Below are 24,255 nucleotides of genomic sequence, written 5' to 3' on the forward strand. Positions count from 1 at the left end.
CTAATTTCTAGAATGCAAAGTGAGGCCACTCAGCTCAATTTCATACTAAAGAGAATTCAGTGAAATGTGGCAAGACATATTTATCCAGTCCAAATTTAAAGTATTGTTACTTTAATTGCCTGAGACATACACTTGCATGTCCTGCATCCCAACACTCTTGCACTCAGGGACTCATCTCACTAAATTATGGCTGCCATTTTGAATTTGAATTGGGAAGAATTGAGTCTTTGTGGCTATTTTAAATGTTTGTAAAACAATGACAGTTAAAAATATGTATTTGAATGTATGAATTTTACTTTAAATCTAAGGCTTTAAAATGCTTTAAAGGACTAGTGGAATTTGCTCCTTCTGAGTATTTGACAGGTACTGCAGTACACCAGAATACCACATGGCAATAGTCTGTGATCCACAAAATTGCCTAAAATTAATCCTACAAAACAATGGGAGGTTTTTGGATGCTGGGAAGATTGGTGGAGGCTTGAGGGTTTTCCTTATGCCAGTTCCACAGCCTCTAGCAGCCCTAGAGTATAACATCGTGTGGACATAGGAAAGGGAAGGAAGGACAAGAGCTTCACTGTGATGGTTAGTGGCAGGAGGTGGAATAGCAGGAGCAGAGGGAAACCTATTGTCTCTTTATTCCTCTCCCCTAGCTGCACTAGGCTGTGACGATTGCTGGATTCTGCCAAATTTTAATTCTCAGTAACTGAGACCCTGCAAGCATCACTTTGTGACCCATTTGAGAGTCTCACTCCAAGAACAGAGAAACAAACCTATAGGTTGGTCACAAATATGTAATGCTTTTCAGTGGAACAGACACAGTGTATCTCTAGCTCTGATTCCCTACATTGTTTTGTCGACAAGTGAGGGGGAAAATAAATCCAATAAACTACAGCACCCATCAGCATCTCTTAAAACCCCTACTGTTTCCTTCACTGAAACTTTCTTCCTTATGCACTTCAAAGTTAGTACTTTACTTAGAGACCAACTGGCCAAGTTTTACCAATATGAATTACTTGAAATTGGCATAATCTGCTGGAGAATGTACATCTGATTCTACATATTCATATTTAAATAAAAACCTCACACCACACTATGGCTAAACATTTTTTTAAAATAAAGCCACTAGTGGTTTCCCAGAGCAGAAAGGACTGGGAATACTGTGGAGGTAGTGCACTTGGATCCAGGGGGAGATAGCACCCCTCCAGCTGACCCAGTGGTGGCACTGACAATTAATTGGGGGAAATAGACAGCATCTCCCAGAAGGCACCAAAAGAGCCACTGTCACAATTTCTGTGCTTTGCTATTCCATGCTCTAGGAAGAGATTAGAAACCATGAAGTGTAAAAATAATTAAGTTATAAAAAGTACTTGACAGTTGAATCTTGTATATAACTCCCTTGGAGGTTCTTAGTACCTCAAGCACTATAATACAAATATATTTCATTATTGATCCTAAAACACAATCAAGACACTCAAAAAGGGAAAACAAAGTATAACATTTTTAAAACAATTCATTTTATATTTTGGATGAAATATTTTCTAGGCTTAAAATGTCACTCTGTCTCATTTATATCCATGGAGATCATTGAATAATGGCATTGATACAAGCATATGTTATTCTTATGCTCATCAAGTAGGATTTCAGAAGGGTCCCTTCAGATTAATAAATTTTCACAGTAGGCTGCAAATCAAATCATTACTTCCTGCTCAGAATGCCTTAGAGTAGCTCCATACCGACGCTTATAATGAATAGGGAATAAGACCCCCAAAATTGCTGTTTAGCAATTCCTAGCTCCTTAGGCACTACAACTGTGAACAGGAAAAACAGGGGCACCCTCTGGAGGAGGGAGAATCATCTATAAAGACCTTTGTCAGTTTGTGCCTCACATGAGGGATGTAGAACAGTTAATACTAGTTTATTAGATGCTATTTTAATCTCTCACACCATGAAGCACAAGAAGATGGTAGAGGAATCCAATAGTAGCTGCCACAACATCATGCTGATTTTCATTAAATTTGTTGAAAGGGGACTCAGCATGGAATTATTAAACTATTTCAATGGCTCATCTATTTATAGCCACCATACTCAATCTTTATTATTTTTATAGTGACACCTGCTAGTGCTGCTATAGTTAAGGTTCTGTCGGCCTCTCTTCTATAATTCATGTTTCTCACAGTCTTCTGTCTCTGTGATAAACTTTCTTTTGGGTGGAATTGCACAATAATAATATTCAGAAAATGTTTTAAGAAAACAAAAACTAAAGAAAGCACAGTAACGGTTACTTTCCTGTATTCCTTGCACATCCAAAACTGACATCAGCCCTCACTGTTTTCAAATTGCTTTTTGTATTTCAATAACTGAGATATGAATGTGCTTTTTAAAATGCAAATTTACAGGCTGGTAGGCTTCATAATATGCTAGAATCTTCTAGGATTTTTAAAATATATTTATAAATAGCTAAGTCATAAACATGGAAGTGTCTATTTTTGCTGAAGTCGTTACAGAAAATTCAGCTCACCTATATCTGAGTGGGATGGAGGTTGTCTAATAACAGCACTATCTGAAGAAAAGAAGATTAGTAAGTGCCACTGTGGCACCTTAGTGTATCTGAAAGGTTTGAGTGACTCTAAACATTGATGACACGAAATAGCATCACAGAACTATATACATTCTTAATGCTCTGCTGTCATAGCATCTGCAGTGTGAATATAGATGTAGCCAATATTTTAAAATTACCTGTGGCTCATACATATATCATAATCCTAGGCCAAATTTTACCCTCAGATGTGCATGCACTGCTTCTGTTTACTTCAGTAGGAGTTTCACACATCTGCAGCCCAGGGCAGAATTTGACCTTATATCAGCTTCATACTATATATTTATTTATTGAGATTTTTCATTTATACAAACTCCATACCAAGGGGAGTACATCCACAACTTCAGGCACCCTTGGCATACATTTGAAATCATGAGAAAACAGAAGCTACAAAGTAAAAAATCAATCAGGCAACAGCACTTCCTTTCCTATCCTAACATGAATCATTTGATCACCAATTCTGTGATCAATACAGTTTAAAACCACCACCACATTTTCCCAGTACACAAATCCCCTTCCCTCAAATACTTAAGCCCTTTGCTCTGGTTGCTCAAAAAAATGGGTGTGGTGGCATACCCAGAAGATCAACACATTTGGACTCCTTCAAATCTTGAGAAGCAGAGCATTCCAAAGGAAATGGGCTCTTACAGAAAAGAAAAAAAAAATCTACCAGCAGTCCACTTCTTTGTATAAGGGACAGTAAGCTCAAGAGCCTCTACTGATCACAACTGTGGGCATCTGACATCAGGAGAGAGGTGATCTTGAGGATAGACAGGTGCGAATCCTTGTTTGGAACATGAAAGAGTTCAAAAATGACTGTTTCCTTTTGGAACATGTATAAATCACCATTTCTTTCACAGTTCTCATGGGAAGATTTCAATATCGGAATTCAACTTTGTTTGAACATTTTGCTGATGTCTAATCATTAAAAAATAAAAACTTTAAATGAGTTGGAACCGTTCATAGAGTCAATGTCAGGAGGGTCCACTTTGATCTTCTAGTCTAACCTCCGGCATAACACAGGCCACTGAACTCCACCTAGTAATTTCTGTATCAAACCCATTAAACTGTACACATGTGGTAGCTAATCTTCACATCCTCCTTCCCCCTCTTCACTCACAGGTCAGATTTTACTTTCAGAGATGCACACATGTATCCAAGAGCAGAAGTTGATCGTATATATAATTTTTTGATACTCCAACTTCTTTTAATTTAGGCACACATGCGCATTTCTATAACTTGATTCATGTGAACAGTCCCTCACATAACTACTGATCCTGACTGGGACCTCAAAGTGCTGCCGTAATATAAATAATATCTACAGCATTCTAGAGTCAAGTTAAAAATTTGCAAGTTAACAGTGAAAAGCAAGTGAAACAATAGGTGTCATTTGAAGAAACTTTAACAAGAATATTTTAGTGGAAAATTTTAAAAGATACATTGCTAGAAACTTTGAGTGTGAAAAGATTGAAGGATTTGGACCCACCTAGACTGCAGTCCTGCAAATACTTTTAAACTTGCTTAACAGGGGCACTAATGGATTAAACATTTTCCTCAAGATGCTCGATGTCAAACAGGTGAGTGTAACTTAGGAATTTCAGGGCGCCATTAAAAGATAGCAAGCCAGATTCTCAACTAATATAAATTAGTGTAGGTCCACTGAAACAGATGGAGTTACACCAATTTACACCAGCTGAGGACATGACCAACTGCATCTTAAAAACAGTCTAAGTATATTTATAACGTCCTTAAACAGAACATAGGGTATGTAACAACCAGGGCTGCCCAGAGGATTCAGGGGGCCTGGGGTAAAGCAATTTCGGGGGCCCCTTCCATAAAAAGAGTTGAAATACTATAGAATACTGTATTCTCATGGGGGCCCCTGCGAGGCCTGGGGCAAATTGCCCCACTTGCCCCCCCCAGGCAGCCCTGTTAACAACTTACTTAACATGTATAGTAAGCAAATTAGTACTTGGGTACATTTCTATGAAACAAGCTTAGCACGGTATCCCAGAGAAAATTGCTTTGTAAGAGCAAGACCAGATAGCAGTGTGTATCACGTCAGGACTTACATGTCAAAAAAAAAAACAGTCAAATTCAGTGCACAAGTTATTCTGATGTATAGTATCCTATACATATGAAGCTGGAACTCAAGAAAGTAAAGCTTGCCAAAAGGAACACTCTATAATATATTAATACAATACACAGAGATACAGCATGTAACACAAGACATGAGGAGAATCTTTAAAATACAAACGTTCTTAATGTGTGTATAAAAATAACTGTCTGAGTGGGGAGGCAGAAGGCATAACTAAGGATCATAAACTGTTGCCCTCATTTTAATGAAATAAATAGTAGCAGAGATTACTCTTATTCAAGCCATACATAAATCAAGTCAGGAGTTACATATTGGCTAGTCATGACAGCACTGGCTTTGGTTCTCAACCATTACAGTACACTTTGTACCTTCACCGAAGTCTTTAAACAAAAGGTAGGTTTCACTAGCAGCCTCTTCTACAATTAGAAACCCAAAGGTTGGCACTCAAGAGGAGTTCCTAGATCAGAACAAAGGATTCAACAGTTTTACATGCTTAAAAGAAGAGAACAGTTTGCTAAAACAAAAAAGTTTTGCTTGCAAAGATGCTTTTAGACTTTTTATTGAAATGTGAAAATACAAGAATGTGTGTTAAGTTCCCTTAAAAATAAACTAAATGGTTTCACCTAACATAAATTAGACACCTATAGTGTAGGGGCAAAAGCAAAAAGGCTAAGGCACAAAATGAGTTACACTTAGCAAGGAGCATAAAAGGCAATAAGAAGAGGTTCTTTAGGTACAGTAGGAGCAAGAGAAATACAAAGCTAAGAGAAGGAGATCTCATACAAGATGTCATCAAGGCAGATCAGGTGTTTAATACCTATTTTGCTTCACTCTTCAGTAAAAAGGCTAATGGTGACCAGATACTCAACACAATTAATGTTAACAACAAGGGGAAATAAATCCAAGCCAAAATAGGGAAAGAACAGTTTAAAGAATATTTAGATAAGTTAGATATATTCAAGTCAGCAGGGCCTGATTCAATTTATCCTAGGACACTTAAGGAACTAGCTGAAGCTATCTCTGAACCATTAGCAATTATCTTTGAGAACTCATGGAGGATGAGCTCCCAAAGGACTGAAGAAGCGCAAACATAGTACCTATATAAAAAGGAGAATAAAGGGGACCTAGAGAATTATAGACCAGTCAGTCTAACTTCAATACCTGGAAAGATACTGGAATAAATTATTAAACCGTCAATTTGTAAGCACCTAGAGGAAAATAGGGTTATAAGGAATAGCCATCATGGATTTGTCAAGAGCATATCATGCTAAACCAACCTAATTTCCTTCTTTGACATAGTTATTGGCTTAGTGGCTAGAGAGATGCTGTAGGTGTGATATATCTTAATTTTAGTAAGGATTTTGAAACAGTTCCACACAGCATTCTCAAAAGCAAACCAGAGACACGTGGTCTAGATGAAATTACTATAAAGTGAGTGCACATTTAGCTGAAAGACCATACTCAAAGAGTAGTTATCAATGGGTTGCTGTTAAAGTGGGAGAGCGTATCCAATGGGCTTCCACAGGGGTCAGTCCTGGATCCACATTATTCAATATTTTCATTAATGACTTGGATAATGGAGTGGAGAGGATGCTTAAAAAATCTGCGGATGACACCAAGCTGGGAAGGATTGTAAGCATTTTGGAGGACAGGAGTAGAATTCAAAACAACCTGTCCAAATTGGAGAACTGGTCTGAAATCAGCAAGATGAAATTCAATAAACACAAGTGCAAAGTATTTCACTTAAGAAGGAAAAATCAAATGCACAACTACAAAATGGGGAATAACTGGTTAGTGGTGGTACGGCTAAAAGAGACTGGGGTTACAGTGGATCACAAATTAAATATGAGTCAAAAATGTGATGCATCAGGTGTATTAATAGGAGTGTTGTATGTAAGACACAGAAGGTAATTTTCCCAATCTACTCAACACTGGTAAGGCCTCTGTTAGAGTAAAGCATCCAATCCTGGATGCCAGACTTTAGGCATGATGTGGACAAACTGGAGAGAGTACAAAGGAGAGCTACAAAAATGATAAAATATTTAGAAAACCTGACCCGTCCAAGGAAAGATTAAAGAACTTGAGCATACTTAATCTTGAAAAAAGAAGACTGAGAGGAGACCTGATAGTCTTCAAGTATATTAAAGGCTGTTAAAAAGAGGACAATGATACATTGTTTTCCTTGTCCAGTGCAGGTAGGACAAGTGGTAATGACTTAAACTGCAGCAAGGGAGATTTAAATTAGATATTACAATATCTAACTATAAGAGTAGTTATGCTCTGGAATACGTTTCCAAAGGAGGTTGTGGTATTGTCATCACTAGAGAATTTTAAGAACTAGCTGTCCAAAAACCTGTCACGGATTACTTAGGTTTACTTGGTCCTGCCTCAACAGAGGCAGCTGGACTTGATGTTTTCTCAAGGTCCCTTCCAGCTCTACATTTTTATGCTTCTATCTTTTGATATCAATGCTTGAATTTGCTTTAAATCTTTACTTATCTACTGTCAAATAGCAATGAACAAAATCTATATACATTAAATACTATGTTGCAATCCCTCTAGACATTCAAATTAATGCCCCTACTTATTGCAATTTACTATCCAATCTTCTTAATTTAATAAATATTAATATTATGTACTCTCTGCTAGAGCACACATACCTTTTTTCTTTGACTTCCATAGGTATAATAGTATGTGAGGGATGGTGGGAGCTTGGGATAGGAGGAGAGGTACTTAATAAAAAGATAAGGTGTTTACCTGAAAAATAAAAAAGTTCCCACATGTGGAGTTCAGGACTTTTTGTCCATTACAAATATCTTTTAACATTTTATGAATCAGAACCATCACAAGTGTTGCATTTAAATGTGTCTAAATGGCAATTAATAGCAGACAACTGCTGAGTTTATATTGATTACTGTGTCTCATTTTGAGATAGTCTCAAATTTATCTGTATAAGAACATAAGTTCTGTAAAAAATAAATTGACTTTCTAAACAGCAAGATGTGAGGAGCTTAAGCAGCTGGATGCTAGAATCACATGCCAAATTTTCAATGCTATAAATGTTTCAACAGATTTTTGCATAAAGACTGGCATTTGTTTAAATACAGAAACATATTATTATTTTTCACTTTCTATTTGCATACTGACATTCAGATCAAAGATACACCCCCTCTTCTTTTTTTTAAATGGAGTTAGGGAGCAATGTCATACCTAGCTACCAAGAAAAGAAAGCATCAGCCAGAAATGAAAAATCATGAAAATGAATTTGACAAAGGAAGATTTTGGAAAACATGGAAACAAATGGAAAAAATTACTTTATAGGTTAATATATTTTATCCATTTTCATTTTAAAAATCCCATTTGCCAAGCTGTAATATTTTTTTGTTTTTAAATTTCTTTTTATATTTAGACAAAGGGCCCAGAGATCAGCTAATTGTTTCTTCCTCTGACCCTGACCACTTCAGTAATGCTGGAGAAAGGCAAAGAACAATAAAGATTTCAGTATAGCAGGTACATAAAATTTTCACCATGTCATTCATTACCACTTATTTGCCTGGCTTCTGTCACAGCTGAAATTATATCACAACTACTTCTTGCTAAGAAGGTGCTCCTCAGATCAATCATCCCAGAAAGGGTTCACAAAGGACATCCTGCATCCTACCCCAAGGACAACAACAACAACAAAAAGTCCAGATGCCATGGAATCAGCTTTCCCAAAGGAATGGGAGCAGAACCTGTGGATCTGCTACTATACTGATCTAGCTATGGAGTATCAGAATGGTGTCCTGGGGTAGGAGGATTCCTTCCCCAGAGTCACCTGGAACCCACATGCCCAAAGATTTGGTGTAGAAGAGAAGGATGTAGTCCTAAGAGCAGAAGAGTATGCTGTTTCATAATGAACATCAAATATATGTTAATTTATAAGGTCTCTATCATTGCAATAATCACCAGTGTGAGAGGTTATTTTAATTTTACATATATAGTAATTGGAATCCAATCACCTAAAAATATACTTAAGCTTTACTTATTATGCTGCCTACCCTTTGAAGCATTAAGTAGGATTAAACATTTCATTTTCCTTCCCTGCTTTGATTTTCTGATGTATACTACCTAGAAAAAAATTCTCTTATGTAGTTATATCATATTTAAAAACAGTATTTCAGTTAATTAACCCCAAAACTTCTACGAACTGTACTGCATTTCACCTGACCATAAGTCTGATGCAAAAAAAAGATTGGATTTGCCTGTCAAAATATTAATAACATTCAGTTATTCAGTATTGTACTTATGTCATAAACAGATAGTTAAGGGTTAACGTCTCTTTTACCTGTAAAGGGTTAACAAACAGGGAACCAAACACATGACCAGGGGACCAATCAAGAGACAAGATACTTTCAAATCTCGGTGGAAGGAAGCCTTTGTTTGTGTTTTTTGGGTTTTGCTTTGTTCTCTCTGGGCTCTGAGAGTGACCACATGTACCTACAGGCTCTCTAATCTTCTATTCCAATTTTGTAAGTACAAATGTAGAAAGGCAGTATAGTCTTTTTATTTGTTTTCTTTTATATGCAAATGTGTAGTTTGCTGAAAGTATTTTAAATTGTATTTCTGTTGGAGGGGGCTTTTTCTCCAGTCTCTAGAAGCTGACAGACCCTGTAATATTCCATCTTAAATTTACAGTAATTTTCTTTATTCTTTTTTTCTTTTATTAAAAGTTTTGCTTTTAAGACCTGTCTGATTTTTCCCCTTGTTGAGGCTCAAGGGAATTGAGTCTGTACTTAACAGGGAGGGGGAGAGAAGGTAGGGGAACCCACCTGATTTCTCTGTGTTGTGATTCAAGAAGTTTGAATCACGGTGATCTCCTAGTATACCCAGGGCAGGAAAGATCTGGGAGGAAGGAAGGAGAAGGGGGAATCCCTTTGTTTAGATTCACGGAGCTTGAATCTGTATATCTCTCCAGGAGCCCAGGGAGGGAACACCTGGAGGAGAAGGCTGGGAAAGGCAACGGTGAGAAAAGGGGTTTACTTTCCTTGTGTTAAGATCCAGGGGGTCTGGGTCTTGGGGGTCCCCAGGGAAGGTTTTGGGGGGACCAGAGTGTATCAGGCACGGGAATTCCTGATTGGTGGCAGCACTACAGGATGTAAGCTGGTAATTAAGCTTAGGGGAATTCATGCTAGTACCCATATTTTGGACGCTAAGGTTCAGAATTGGGAATTATACTATGACAACTTATGTCTAGGAATTTCTTTTCAAATAAAAAATAAGAATAATATTCAAGTTAAAGATTATAATCACATACACCCAATTACTTCTCAAGCACTCAGTGCATTTGTATTTTTAAAAAATATTTTAATTGTAAATCTTACACACACACACTTTTATAAAGGTAAGAGACCTAAGCTATCAGCAAGACAGGATGGAACTCCCCAGTTGAAAAGCTTTCTGGTCCTCTGTGGTAGTAGTAATTACTGTTAGCCTGTGAGATACCTACACATAAAACTGCTCAGTCACACAACATGAACTGTCACTGCCATCATCTCAGCCTTTGGTCAGTATATTTTTCTTTTAAATTTTTCTTACATCCACAGGGCATTCTTCTTTTGTCTGTTTGTGTAACAGGGTGCAACTCTCCATTGCAGCACCTCCTATTGGATGTCCCAGAGATCAGCTCTGCTAGCCAGTGCACCCTCTTCTGGTAGTGTCTTGCCCACCATCACCTCCACTCCCCAATCCGTGTTGCCTCAAGTACCACGGCGTCCTCTTCAGGACACAGCCCTCTGGCAGTATCACGCTTGGCTGTATCACACACACTTATATCGCCCAGCCCTCTGGCTGTATCCCCCTTCCAGGGGAATAGCAGTCCACTGTCCAGCCACTTCTCAGTGGTGATTGGGGGCTACAAAGGGGGATCCAGACCTGCCCACTACTCTAGGTCCTGGCACAGGGACCCTGTAGATGGCAGCCACATGCTGTGTCCCCTCAAACGTCTCAGTCTACTTCCCTGGGCCACTTCCCCGCAGCCCCAGCACCTCCTCTGTCCTTGTCTCAGGGCCTCAGCATGCCAGCCATCAGCTGGGAGCTCACTCTCACTCCCCTGAGCCTGCCCAGCATTGCTCTGTCCAAGGCAGCCAGTCCTCCTCCCTCTCCAAGTGACTGACCTGCTGGATGGATGGCTGAATGAGAATCTTGAGCAGTTATATCTTATGCAGAATCATAAGCAAGAAAGTTTTTTTCTTTAAAGATTCTATCTACCCAGGATTCTCATTTTGGGAGAGTAATTAGCTTTAGGATGACTCAAAATAAAAATAACTGACCAACATTAAAAACCTTTTTTTAATTAAAGAAGGGATATAGTATCTCCAAAGGATTACAAGAGGCATGGACACAGAAAGCCTCAAATGTGTGTCTTAATAAAAGCAAAATCTTTCACAAATTGACCAGCTCAAGAAAGAGACTTCCTAAACTAATCTAAATTTGGGGGACAGGCAGAATTTGGGCTCCCTTATTTCAAAAACAGCTTATTCATAACCTAGAGATTAATATGGGATTCCTCAATAGAAACTAACTCTAAGCAACAGGTTATTTTTAATTTATATATATGGAAGACTCTGGCTGTTTTGCACATATTCTAGATAGAAACGTTATTGCATTTGACAACCAAATTTGCCCTGCTGTGGATAGCATGAGCCATGAGAGACCCTTCCGGGTACATGCCTACCAGAACACAGTAGTGAGAGAGCCATTTGATATGGTCGCAATAGAGATAGCAATGACCCCAGAAGATAGACCTTTAATCATCAAGGTTGTGAAGAAGGACTTAACCAAAATAGGCATATAGGCATAGGGGAAACACTTGCAAATAAAACTAAAAATCTTTCACCACTTTCAAAAACAATCTAGGATGAGTCCATAGTATCTCCTTATCCTTATAAATTTGATTTAAAGTGGATTATCTGGTACTTTACTCACTCTGAGTTGAAATCACTGACTCCAAGAAAGAAACCTCCTATGTAAATAAAACTTAACTCGTTCACTCTGTAAGCTGAAATCACTGACCCCCCAAAAATAACCTTATGCAAGAAACTTGAGCTTACAAGTACTGAGTGCCTTTAAATGAACTGTCATAAAGTTTGTCAGGACAACATTACTTCCCACGATGCAAGGGCCTTTGTAATGACTGCCCTTCACCTTTAAGCAGGGGAGTCTTTGGCTGGCTGGCCAAGTAAAGGGAACAGAGTTTTATGGCTGGTGGGGGAGGACATGGTGAAGAAGAAAACTGCTGCAGAAGGAGTCAGCGTGGTCGCTGACTCATCCCCCGGGAATGGTAAACATGGGGCTATCTTCACTGTACACCGTTATCTGCTGGGTAGTCCCAGACATATAATAATAAAGTTGTCACCTGATTAAACCCATGTCAAATGTTTCCTGTCCTTTCAGCATAGCCAGACAATGAGAGGATTCACGTATGTCAAGCCATGCATTGAACTTGATAAATAAGGGGCTCAGACACAGTTTAGCTTGTTCATGATTGTCTGAAATTATCATCATATGAACATGGATGAAATTAGTCTTTAGAAGGAGGAGATGGTCTTGTGATTAAAGCACTAGCCCAAGACTCAAGAAATCTGGGTTCAGTTCCCATTTATATTACAGACTTCCGTGTGCCCTTTGATAAATCACTTAATCCCTCTGTGCCTCAATTCCATGTCTGGTAATATTTGGATGATGATAATACTGTCTTCCTCCCACATTCTGTCTTTTCTGTTTAGACTGTACGCTCTTGTAGCAAGGACTGTCTCTTATTACATATTGGTCAATGACTAGAACTCTAATAAATGTTAATACTGTTAATGTTGATTTTCAGTAACTTTCAGAATACATAAGAAGTTCCAGAAGACTAGAAGAAAGCAAATGTGCCAAAGTTTTAAAAGAGCAAATGAAATGACTGGGATAATTATAGGCCTTTCAGCCTGATCTTGATCCCTAGGCAAAATAATGGAACAGCTTATAAAGGACTCAATAAAGGCCTAAAGGATGGTAATATAATTAATGATAATCAACTCAATTTATGGAAAACAGCTCCTGCCAAACTAACTTGGTCTTTTTTTTTTAATGCGATTACAAGTTTGGTAGATAAAGGTAAAATTGTTGATGTTAATATGTATGACGTAATATATGATATGCTAATAAGATGTTATTAGTGTTAATATTTAGTATTAATATTTAATAAGGCACTTGACTTGGTACTGCACAGTATTTTGATTAAGAAACTAGAACGATACAAACTTAAAATGGCATTAAATGTATTAAAGAATGGATAGGTCTCAAAATATATGTTTAAAACAGAGAATTATTAAGTCTTTGTTAAAAGTGGAGTCCAGCATGGAACAGTTCATGGCCCTACATTATTTAATGTTTTTATCTGTTTTACCTATATGTTTTACCCAGAAGATACCATAAAATCATCAATGATTAAATTTGTGGATAATACAAAGATTGAAGGAGTGGTAAATAATGAAGAGGACAGGCCATTGATTTAGTCTGATCTGGATTGCTTGGGAAGATGGGTGAAAGCACACCGTATGTATCTTAATACAGCCAAATATATATGTATAATCTTGTAATAAAGACTGCAGACCATACTTTTAGAACTCTATCCTGAGAAGCAGTGACTCTGAAAAAGACAGGGGAGGGGGGTTTCCTGATAGATAATCAGCTGAATATAAGCTCCCAGTATGATACTAATATCAGGAGGTAGCATCTGAAGAAGTGGGTTTTTTACCCATGAAAGCTTATGCCCAAATAAATCTGTACAAGCAGCAAAGAGTCCTGTGGCACCTTATAGACTAACAGACGTTTTGGACCATGAGCTTTCGTGGGTGAATACCCACTTCGTCAGATGCATGTAGTGGAAATTTCCAGGGGCAGGTATATATATGTGAGCAAGAAGCAGGCTAGATATAATGAGGTTAGTTCACTCAGGGAGGACAAGGCCCTCTTCTAGCAGTTGAGGTGTGAAAACCAAGGGAGGAGAAACTAGTTTTGTAGTTGGAAAGCCATTCACAGCCTTTGTTTAATCCTGAGCTGATGGTGTCAAATTTGCAGATGAACTGAAGCTCAGTAGTTTCTCTTTGAAGTCTGGTCCTGAAGTTTTTTTGCTGCAGGATGGCTACCTTTAGATCTGCTATTGTGTGTCCAGGGAGATTGACGTGTTCTCCTACAGGTTTTTGTATATTGCCATTCCTAATATCTGATTTGTGTCCATTTATCCTTTTCCGTAGGGACTGTCCAGTTTGGCCGATGTACATAGCAGAGGGGCATTGTGGCATATGATGGCATATATTACATTGGTGGATGTGCAAGTGAATGAACCGGTGATGGTGTGGCTGATCTGGTTAGGTCCTGTGATGGTGTCGCTGGTGTAGTTATGTAGGCAGAGTTGGCATCGAGGTTTGTTGCATGGATTGGTTCCTGAGTTAGATTTACTATGGTGCAGTGTGCAGTTGCTGGTGAGAATATGCTTCAGGTTGGCAGGTTGTCTGTGGGCAAGGACTGGCCTGCCACCCAAGGCCTGTGAAAGTGTGGGATCATTGTCCAGGATGGATTGTAGATAAATAAATAAATAAAGCTGCTAAATCTGTTAGCCTTTAAGGTGCCACTGGACTCCTTGTTGTTTTAGTAGGACACTATAGCCAAAAGAGCTAATGTGATCCTTTGAAAGACAGGAATCTCAAGTAGGAGTAGGCAGGTTATATTACCTCTGTATTGGTACTTCTGTGACTACTGCTGGAATACTCTGTCCAGCTCTGGTGTCCACAATTCAGGAAGGTTGATAATAAATTGGGGAGGGTTCAGAGAAGAGCCACAAGAATGATTAAGGGATTTGAAAACATGCCTTATGTGGCAGATTTAAGAAGCTCAATCTATTTAGTTTAACAAACAGAAGATTAAGAGCTTATTTGATCACAGTGTGTAAGTACCTACAAGGGGAACAAATAGTTAATAATGGGCTCTCCATGTAGCAGACAAAGGTATAAAAAGATCCAGTGGCTGGAAATTGATGTTAGACAAATTCTAACTGGAAATAAGATGTAAATTTTTAACAAGTCAGGGTCATTAATCATTAGAACAATTTACCAAGGGCTGTGGTTGATTCTCCATCACTGACCATTTTTAAATCAAGATTGGATATTTTACTGAAAAGATATATTCTACTCAAAACAAATTATTTCAGGGAAAACCTATAGCCTGTGTTATACAGGAAGTCAGACTAGAAGATCACAGTCACCCCTTCTGGCCTTAGAATCCTGAACAGTGGAGCCCTGATTTTGGTTGAGGTCTCAAATGGGGGTTGGTAGGTAACTATTCCACTCAACTGAGCACTGGGGAGGATTCCGCTGGAGTACTATGTCCAGTTCGGGTTGCCACACTTTAGGAAAGATGTGGATAAATTGGACAAAGAGTCCAGAGGAAAGCAACAAAAACTACATTTTGCAGGAACAATTAAGGCACCCCATTTCCAATATCTGGTCCCAAATGTGGAAAAAGTCCAAAATATTTAAATACTAAGATACTGCATACATAAAGCTTTTAGCTTCTCAGAAATATAATTTACTAAAAGAAAGAAATTTTTTTTAAATGTTTCAAGGATCACAGATCTCCACTGCTATATGGTATCACAGCTTAAGATGAGTATTACATATTAGCTACCTATTGTAAAGTTAACGGAGTAAATTTTAAATTCTCATACGTGAAATCATTCAAAAATTTTCAACAGCTAAATACCTTAGTAAGCAGAAAGGATCTAATGAAATTCCAGATGGGACTAACAAAATTTTAGGACTTCAGCAGCTTGCTTAAATTAAATTTGAATGCAATTCCTTTGTCTGAAGGAGCAGAAATATATTTTAAAAGAAGACAGCAGAATTAGATTGGGTAAATGAAATGAAGCTGTGGAGACCTGCAACTTAGGAACCCATGCACAGGGCACCAGGGCAGAGTGCCAGAGTAGTAACACAGCAGTCTGGCATGGGGCTTTCTCCCCAAGTGGGAAGTGTCAGTACTGCCTAAATCAACAATTTGTTTAAAAAATCCAAAGACAAACCAAAATAACCCATGAGATTTATTTCTAAACTGAAGGGCATATACATTTCATACATACCACTACTCAAAAAACATCCTAACTTATGTCTCATTTTCAGCAGATACAACCAATCCATCAACAAGACAGCACTGTGCCTACTATTGGAGAAACAGACAACAATGGTGGAGTGGAATGCCTCTTTTATATTCAAATGACCAAGATATTAAGCCCATTCTTCTCAGTCAGCTATGATGATTCCTGCATTCATTACCCCAGGTTAGATCGCTGCAACAGAATCTACTTGCAGATCAAAATAATGGCCAAATGAAAAGCTTCAGCTGGTACAAAATGCAGCAGCCTGCTTCTTAGACATTAAAGACAGGAAAGCACACAATACCAGCAGTGCTCCATACACAATATAAACTGTTTGTTTCCAGATCCAATTTAAGATTCATGGTTTTCATTTTTAAAGCCCTTAAAGGAGCTAAGACCTACCCGTCTTGTAGAAATTTTTTCTTCTAAGTGACTCTGCCCACTTGCCTCTGGGCAATCATCTTTCAGATAGCAGTCCTCAAGCTGCCTACTACTAAGAAAAAACTGTTGCTAAGCATTGTGAACCCACATGCATACCACTCTTTCAGTAAGCAGGCACACAATAAAGAAAAGAAATACAAATAATTAGCATTTATTTTTCTTTACTGAATTTTGTGCAAATATAAAATGTATAGTAATCATTACATATTTTACACTATATACTCTATTTCTTCCACTTTTTATAATCATGAATTGGATTATTTAAATATATCCTGCTGTCAAATAACATATTGCAAAAGTTTTTTTTAAGTACTGTATATACGAATCTAAATGTTCAAGGAAAAAATAATGCTTTTGTTACATACTAAAATCGCAGCAGTTAGAATGCTGTTGCCATTGCCGACTGTGATAGGTTTATTATTTTCACATAATATAGCCGACTTTTTAAGCTGTGAAATCAGGCATAGCCTATTGAAAGATATAAATTTCTTAACAAATACCTAGACATGAAACCCCTGTAATGCATATAACCACAAAAATGCAGATTTACTATCTGTAAAATAAAACTTTTAGTCTGCAAACTATAATTATGCAGCACAATATGATTTCAAGGAAACCCTAGCTCTTGAAGTAAATGAGCACTATGGTATGCAGTACTTTTAATATGCTACCAAAGTGATTCTATTAACAATTCAGCATGAAAGCAATAATTGTGACAATGTACTAAAAATGATTTAGCTATTAAATAGAAGCCACTTAACTACTTACACAACATATGCTAGCACAGAGAGCAGGGCTAGAAGCAATATAGTTACTAAATCATTCAAACACTATGGATTTTCTTTTTCTGTTTCCTTTTTTTAAATGCTTTTATTTTCTACATTTATTCATATGTCTGAAGAATCAGTCCAAGTTTCACTAGTTACACACTTATCTGGATAAAGCTAGTTCTCTAGTAGTTTGTGAAAATAATAAATAGTAACAGTATTAGAAAGACTTAATTCTCTCCTGTATCTTTCTTCACCACCACCCCTCCCCTTTTATACACACAGTCACACAGAGAATGATTAAGGTGTTCCTATACTTGATCAGAGCAAAAATTTTCAAAAGCACTTAAATGACTTAGGTGCCTAAATCCCATTTTCAAAAGTCTCTTAGGCACCTAATTCCCATTGACCGGGAAAGCATGAGTTCCCCAAATGGCAAAAATCTCACCTGATCCCTTCATTAACACCACCAATATCCTTCTTTTCTCCCAGGCTTGCAGTGTAATGTCATCTTCAACACTTTGCTCCCCTTTCCCACATACGTAGCCTCTCAATGGGTTCTGTCACTAGTTGTGTCCCCCTTCATTGCCATTGCTCATGCCATAGCCACCTCGTGCCTTGACTACTGTAATAGTCTACTTTCTGGCCTACACCACTTCCCTACCAACCACACCCAAAATACTGCTCATATAATCATGTTCTTTCCCACTGCTCTGAACATGTCACTCCTCCTTCATCCACTGGTTTCCTGTCCCTTATCATATCAAAGCCAAGCTCCTCCTTCTGACACTTCAAGGACCTACATGATGCTGCTCCTACCTTTATCTCTTGTCTTTTCTCCCACTCCCCTCTCATTCCTTATTCTCCTAAATCCTCCTCGTTTCTTTTTCTTTTTTTTTCATTCTTCTAACTTCGTGTTTTCCATTATGCTGCCCCCAAATGCTTGGGGCATTATCCCACTTCCTCACCACCAAGCCCCTTCTCTCTCCTTCTCCTCCAAAACTCACTTCTCTCAGGAATCTTTCCTCACCAATAATCTCTCTTTGTTTTCCTTCTTTCTCAGAATGGTCAACCTGTGACTTGGGTTTGGAAATATATGTCTTACTTGATCTTTGTAGAGCACTGTATACATCTACAATACTATAGTGTTTTTATTAATAAAACATTTTATTTATTTTGCAATTATAGTATCTTTTAACTAAACAGCTCAAATCACTGTAAAAATATTAATTTTCATACCACTATTGTGAGGTAGGCAAGTACTGTCATCCCCTTTTCACAGATAGGGAAATTGAAGCATTGAGAAGTTTAAGACTTGATCAAGAGCACACACAGCCTGATTCTATTACCCTTTGTTGTGCTGAGTAGCATTTACCTGAGAGGCAGTACTCTCATAAGTACTACTCAGCATGAGTAAGGATGGCAGAATCAAGCCTACAGTGACTGATGGAGGGAAGAAGAAGAGAACTCAGAATACCTGACTCCCCATCTTATACTATGACCCCAAGGGTGCTCTCTCAGTATAACTCAATCATTATAATTATTATTTATTATCTGTATCATGCTAGTGGCCTAGGGACCAACTGAGAATGCCCATGTCCGGGGCCACTGTACAAACCTGAGTAGCCCCTTCCCTGAAGAGTTTACAAGCTAAATAAATTGTCTTTTACTCTTGTAAATAATCTGCATGTTTTTTCATTAGAAATACCAGGAATATCAGGTTTAATTTCCTTCCTTTTGCTAGAGGTTTTGACGAATTCAGATACAACAAGAGATTAAAACTTGGGGAGTGATTAAATCATAGGTCTTCCTCTCCACTACACCACTAAATTGACAGTGTTTAAATAATTGATAAACAATGCTGGACATCAACCACGTTATGTTAGAACTTGGTCTGCACTGTGCGGACAGGTGTCAAAATCATGCTAAGAAACATGTTAAAAACAATATTTTACCTCTGGTCTTTACAGAAAGGAGACACCTATATACACAGTAAAACAAACAGAGTTACACATTTTGTAAAAAGAGGAAAACAACATATTAAAAGTAACTTATCGAACAGAAATGTTAAATTGTCTTTATCTACATATATAAGTTGTATCAACCACCTACAAGATAATTTTTGCTATTCTTTTCTGGCATTTTAAAAAAATTTTCATCTTTAACCTCTTAGGGCAGGTCTACGCTAGAAGTGCACCAACGCAGCTGCACCACTGTTGTACATCTGGTAAAAACGCTCTATGCCAACAGAAGAGCACTCTCCCATTGGCACAATTACTCCACCTTTGTGAGAGGTGGAAGCTGAATACATAGGTAAAATTAACATTCTGGTATAAAAAAAATACTAAAAGTCAGTTTTCAGTGTGGAAAAAATACTAGACTGCATGCGATTCATAACAAGGCAAGCAGTTAACATTAGAACTGGCCTGAAGACAAGAAATCCATTTCAGGGAAAAAACTGAGGTTTTGACATCGTTTTTTTCCATATCAGAACTACAACTTTTGAAATTATTCATAAAAAACATGAGAGAGCATTCCACCCCAGAATACTAGGGATGTGGGTTCAAGTCTCTGTTCTGCCTGAGTCGGACCAGGGTCTCCCACACCCCAAATGAGTGCCCTAACTACCAGTCTACAGAGTCAGCCTCTCTGATTCTCTGTTCCATTTTGTATAAATAAACATTCATTGGGTTACAGAGAGAGGCTGACTCTATAGTCCATGGTTAAGGTATTCACCTGAGAGATGGGAAACTCAGGTTCAAGTCCCTGCTCAGAATTAGCCACAGCAGGGACTGGAACCCTTCTCCCATGTCCTAGATTAGAGCCAAAACCACTGAGCTCTTGACTATTCTGGGCTGGCTACCCTAGGAGACATTTTCATTGAAACCAGTAAGTTTCCACTAAAAATTTCAGTTTTGATGAATCAGCATTTTCTAATCAAAAATATTTAATCAAAAACTAATTATGGGCTTGCTTGTTAATATATAAATCTTTCCTACCCCTGAAAAATCCCAGAAGGGAGATTGTGACTTAAGGGCATCAGCCTCACAGGTCAACACCACAAATGTGCAACTGACTAAACAAAATTACAGGAGAGTGGAAGAAAACCAGAATGGACTTGATCTCTTGGGCCCCCATTCAGCAAAGTACTTAAGTGTGTGCTTAACTTTAACTACTTGAGTAACCCAATTTACTTCAGTGGGACTATCAGTGAGTTTAAAATTACACATGTTCTTAAAAAGAACAGGAGTACTTGTGGCACCTCAGAGACTAACAAATTTATTTGAGCATAAGTGTTTGTGGGCTACAGCCCACTTCTTCAGATGCATAGACTAGAACACACAGAAAGAAGATATTTATACATACAGAGAACATGAAAAGGTGGAAGTAGCCATGCCAACTGTAAGAGGCCAATCAACTGAGATGAGCTATCATCAGCAGGAGAAAAAAAAACCTTTGAAGTGATAATCGAGATGACCCATAGAAGGTGTGAGGAGAACTCACAGGGGAAAATAGATTCAATTAGTGTAATGGCCCAACCATTCCCAGTCTCTGTTTAAACCTAAGTTAATTGTATCTAATTTGCATATTAATTCCAGTTCAGCAGTTTCTCTTTGGAGTCTGTTTTTGAAGTTTTTTTGTTGCAAAATTGCCACTTTCAACTCTGTCACTGAGTGGTTAGAGAGGCTGAAGTGTTCTCCCACTGGTTTTTGAATGTTATGATTCCTGATGTCAGATTTGTGTTCATTTGTTCTTTTGCATAGAGATTGTCCAGTTTGGCCAATGTATATGGCAGAGGGGCATTGCTGGCACATGATGGCATATATCACGTTGGTAGATATGCAGGTGAACGAGCCCCTGACGGCGTGGCTGATGTGATTATGTCCTATGATGCTGTCCCTTGAATAGATATGTAGACAGAGTTGGCACCGGGTTTTTTTGCAGGATTTGGTTCCTGAGTTGGTGTTTTTGTTGTGTGGTGTGCAGTTGCTGGTGAGTATTTGCTTCAGGTTGGAGGGCTGTCTGTAAGCGAGGACTGGCCTTGCAACAAAGCCAAAACAAACTTATTATACCATTGTTAATCAAAATCTTCTTTTTTATGGTTGCTTTGGCTACAGATCCTTATTCTGGATTGTTAACGATGAAATTAAGAGGAATCTCTTTCCTAGATATAAATCTTGACCAGAAGATCCAAAAGCTGACACATTTTTCTGTCTGTATCTATTAAGATGTATGATAATATTAGCTTTCATTTTTATTTCAATTTTAAATGGAGTGCCACATTTTAGTTCCACATTCGGGACCCAATCCTGATACCATTGTAATGAATCAGATTTCTAAATCTAATATCTATAAGAGCAAGATATGGGCCCAGATATTCTGATGGCCTTTGCTGCTACCTGCAAGTCCCATTAATATATAAAACATATACAAAAAGATAATTGATTATTAATTTCTCCAAGTAGGTCCAGTATTCTTACATTCAAAATCATTTGGAAAATAGACAGTAGTTTTTGAAATATGCTACACATGAATGTGGTTCTGATTTTATTTAACTACTAAAGAAAAACATTATCTTTTGAGGTGGCTACTGTATTTCTAAATACTTCCAAAATAAGGATATGTTCCTTCAGTTAAAACAATGTACTGCACAAAGTGATTTACCATTTTTATATGCACTGCACTGCTATTTAGTTGACACATGACTTGTCTGATAGAGACAGTAAACATTTATTTTATTGTTGAAAAGTGCTTTAAAACATTAAGATCTATGCCAATTACAATATACATGCAAGATGTGGAATTCTTAGTGTTGAATAATTGCTCCTGAGGGAAGGACAGGAAATTATAATGAGTTTGCAGATTTAAAAGTGAAATGCCATTTAACATTTCTCTGAAAACTCAGCAACAAATTTGGAAAAAAGGAAAGAACCCTACAGTAACTGCGGTTCTGCAAGATGACATAGTCAGTGGGGATCCAACTGTAGGGGTGCATGCACCTCATGTGCACAAGATTTAATTATTTTTAATTAAAATCAGGGCCATACACGTGCCATGTGCCTCCGTGTGCTGCCATGAAGTACAAGGCAGCCATGTCCCTCCCTCAGTTCCCTCAGACCTATTGTAAGTCCAGTAAGTATCAAGGCCAGGACAAGGTGAAGACCATGCTGGACTGCCCATAGAGAGAAGCTCTCCCCTTCAGATGAATGGGTTCTTCTGGCTGACATTTTCCTGCCTTGTAACAGGATTTCCTGGACCTGAAGGGAGCAGCCTCTGTCCGTAGTACTTAGCCAGATAAGAGCCATGCTATCAGGTGCAGCAACTTCAGGTCTGGATGGAATATTTGTCTATGGGGTCCAGGCAGTCTGGGAGCTAGACTGGAACTGAATACAAATGTTCAGCAGGTCTGTCAACCAAAACTGTGTAGGCCCATATAGAGCCACCGTAAGATCATGCCTTTGTCTCTTCTCATCTTGGAAATTACTCTGAGGAACAAGGAGATTGGTGAAAAAGTATATAGTATGCCTTGAGACCACTACAGAAGGAAAGCATTTTAGAAACACCAGGTTCATGGCCCCCCTGGAACAAAAGTTCTGGCACAGCTTAGACAAAGGGAAGATGAATATGTGCCCCCTTGTTTGCTTATGTATTTCATTGCAGATGGGTTCTCTGTCAGTATTTGCACAGTGGAGTTTTGAAGAATATGGAGGAAGGTTCTGCAGGCTATTTTAGTGGCTCTGAGCACCAGGAATTTGATGTGGAACCTCATAACTTCTGAGGCCTAGGTCTCTTGCATTTATGGATGGTCCCAATGGACTTCTCAACCTGTGCCAGATATTTCCATAAAGTTTGTGTCAATGAGAGTTCCAAGAATGGTACCCCTCCATGCATGTTTCTGAGTTTCTTCTGCCATCTTAGTTCTGCAACAACGTGAGGTGAGACCAAAGCCTTCTTGTTCATCTGATGTTTCCCTGGGGAATCAACTGACTTGAGGCAGAGGTGAAGATGTCGCAGGTGAAGTCTGGCAAGTACTGCCATATATACGCAAGCAAACATATGGCCAAGCAGCCCCAGACATGGCAATACCACCATAGTCAACTTTTATTCTATCCCGAGCACTAGCAATTGCATCAACAGAAATCTTCACTGACTCCAGCTCGGAGAAAGTATACCTTCCCAATCAGAGCTCCTATGAACTCTATCATCTGTAATGGCATAACAGATGATCTTTTTCATAGACCATCATGTGGCCTACCATTTAGAGGAGGAAGACTTGCTCTTGTCTCCTGCTGAAATGTGCACTTTATCAGTCAATCATCCAGGTAAGGATAGACATCAGTGTTCTTCCTTCTGAGGTGTACAGGTACTATTGCCAGGCATTTCATGAAAACTCTCAGTGGAGAATCCATTTTGTATTGATAATGGTTGGACCCCACTGTGAACCTCAAGTACTTCCCCCAGGCCAGATGGATGGCATATATTACATATGATGGCATATATTACATTGGTGGACGTGCAGGTGAATGAACCAGTGATGGTGTGGCTGATCTGGTTAGGTCCTGTGATGGTGTCGCTGGCATAGATATGTGGACAGAGTTGGCGTCTGGTTGGCACCTAACCAGATCAGCCACACCATCACCGGTTCATTCACCTGCACGTCCACCAATGTAATATATGCCATCATATGCCAGCAATGCCCCTCTGCTATGTACATTGGCCAAACTGGACAGTCACTACGGAAAAGGATAAATGGACACAAATCAGATATTAGGAATGGCAATATACAAAAACCTGTAGGAGAACACTTCAACCTCCCTGGCCACACTATAGCAGACCTTAAGGTGGCCATCCTGCAGCAAAAAAACTTCAGGACCAGACTTCAAAGAGAAACTGCTGAGCTTCAGTTCATCTGCAAACTTGACACCATCAGCTCAGGATTAAACAAAGACTGTGAATGGCTTGCCAACTACAAAACTAGTTTCTCCTCCCTTGGTTTTCACACCTCAACTGCTAGAACAGGACCTCATCCTCCCTGATTGAACTAACCTCATTATCTCTAGCTTGCCTGCATATATATACCTGCCCCTGGACATTTCCACTACATGCATCTGACGAAGTGGGTATTCACCCACGAAAGCTCATGCTCCAAAACATCTGTTAGTCTATAAGGTGCTACAGG

The 24,255-nt window shown here is 38.5% G+C and overlaps 1 protein-coding gene across 9 annotated transcripts in view; it reads right to left on the reverse strand.

The window, feature by feature from the left end:
- The window catches only part of STPG2 (sperm tail PG-rich repeat containing 2), a 446,863-nt gene that overhangs the window by 306,401 nt on the left and 116,207 nt on the right, over positions 1-24,255 (reverse strand). The window lies entirely within an intron of this gene.

This window comes from Gopherus flavomarginatus, chromosome 3 (assembly GCF_025201925.1).
Source record: "Gopherus flavomarginatus isolate rGopFla2 chromosome 3, rGopFla2.mat.asm, whole genome shotgun sequence".
NCBI classification, from domain to species: Eukaryota; Metazoa; Chordata; order Testudines; family Testudinidae; genus Gopherus; species Gopherus flavomarginatus.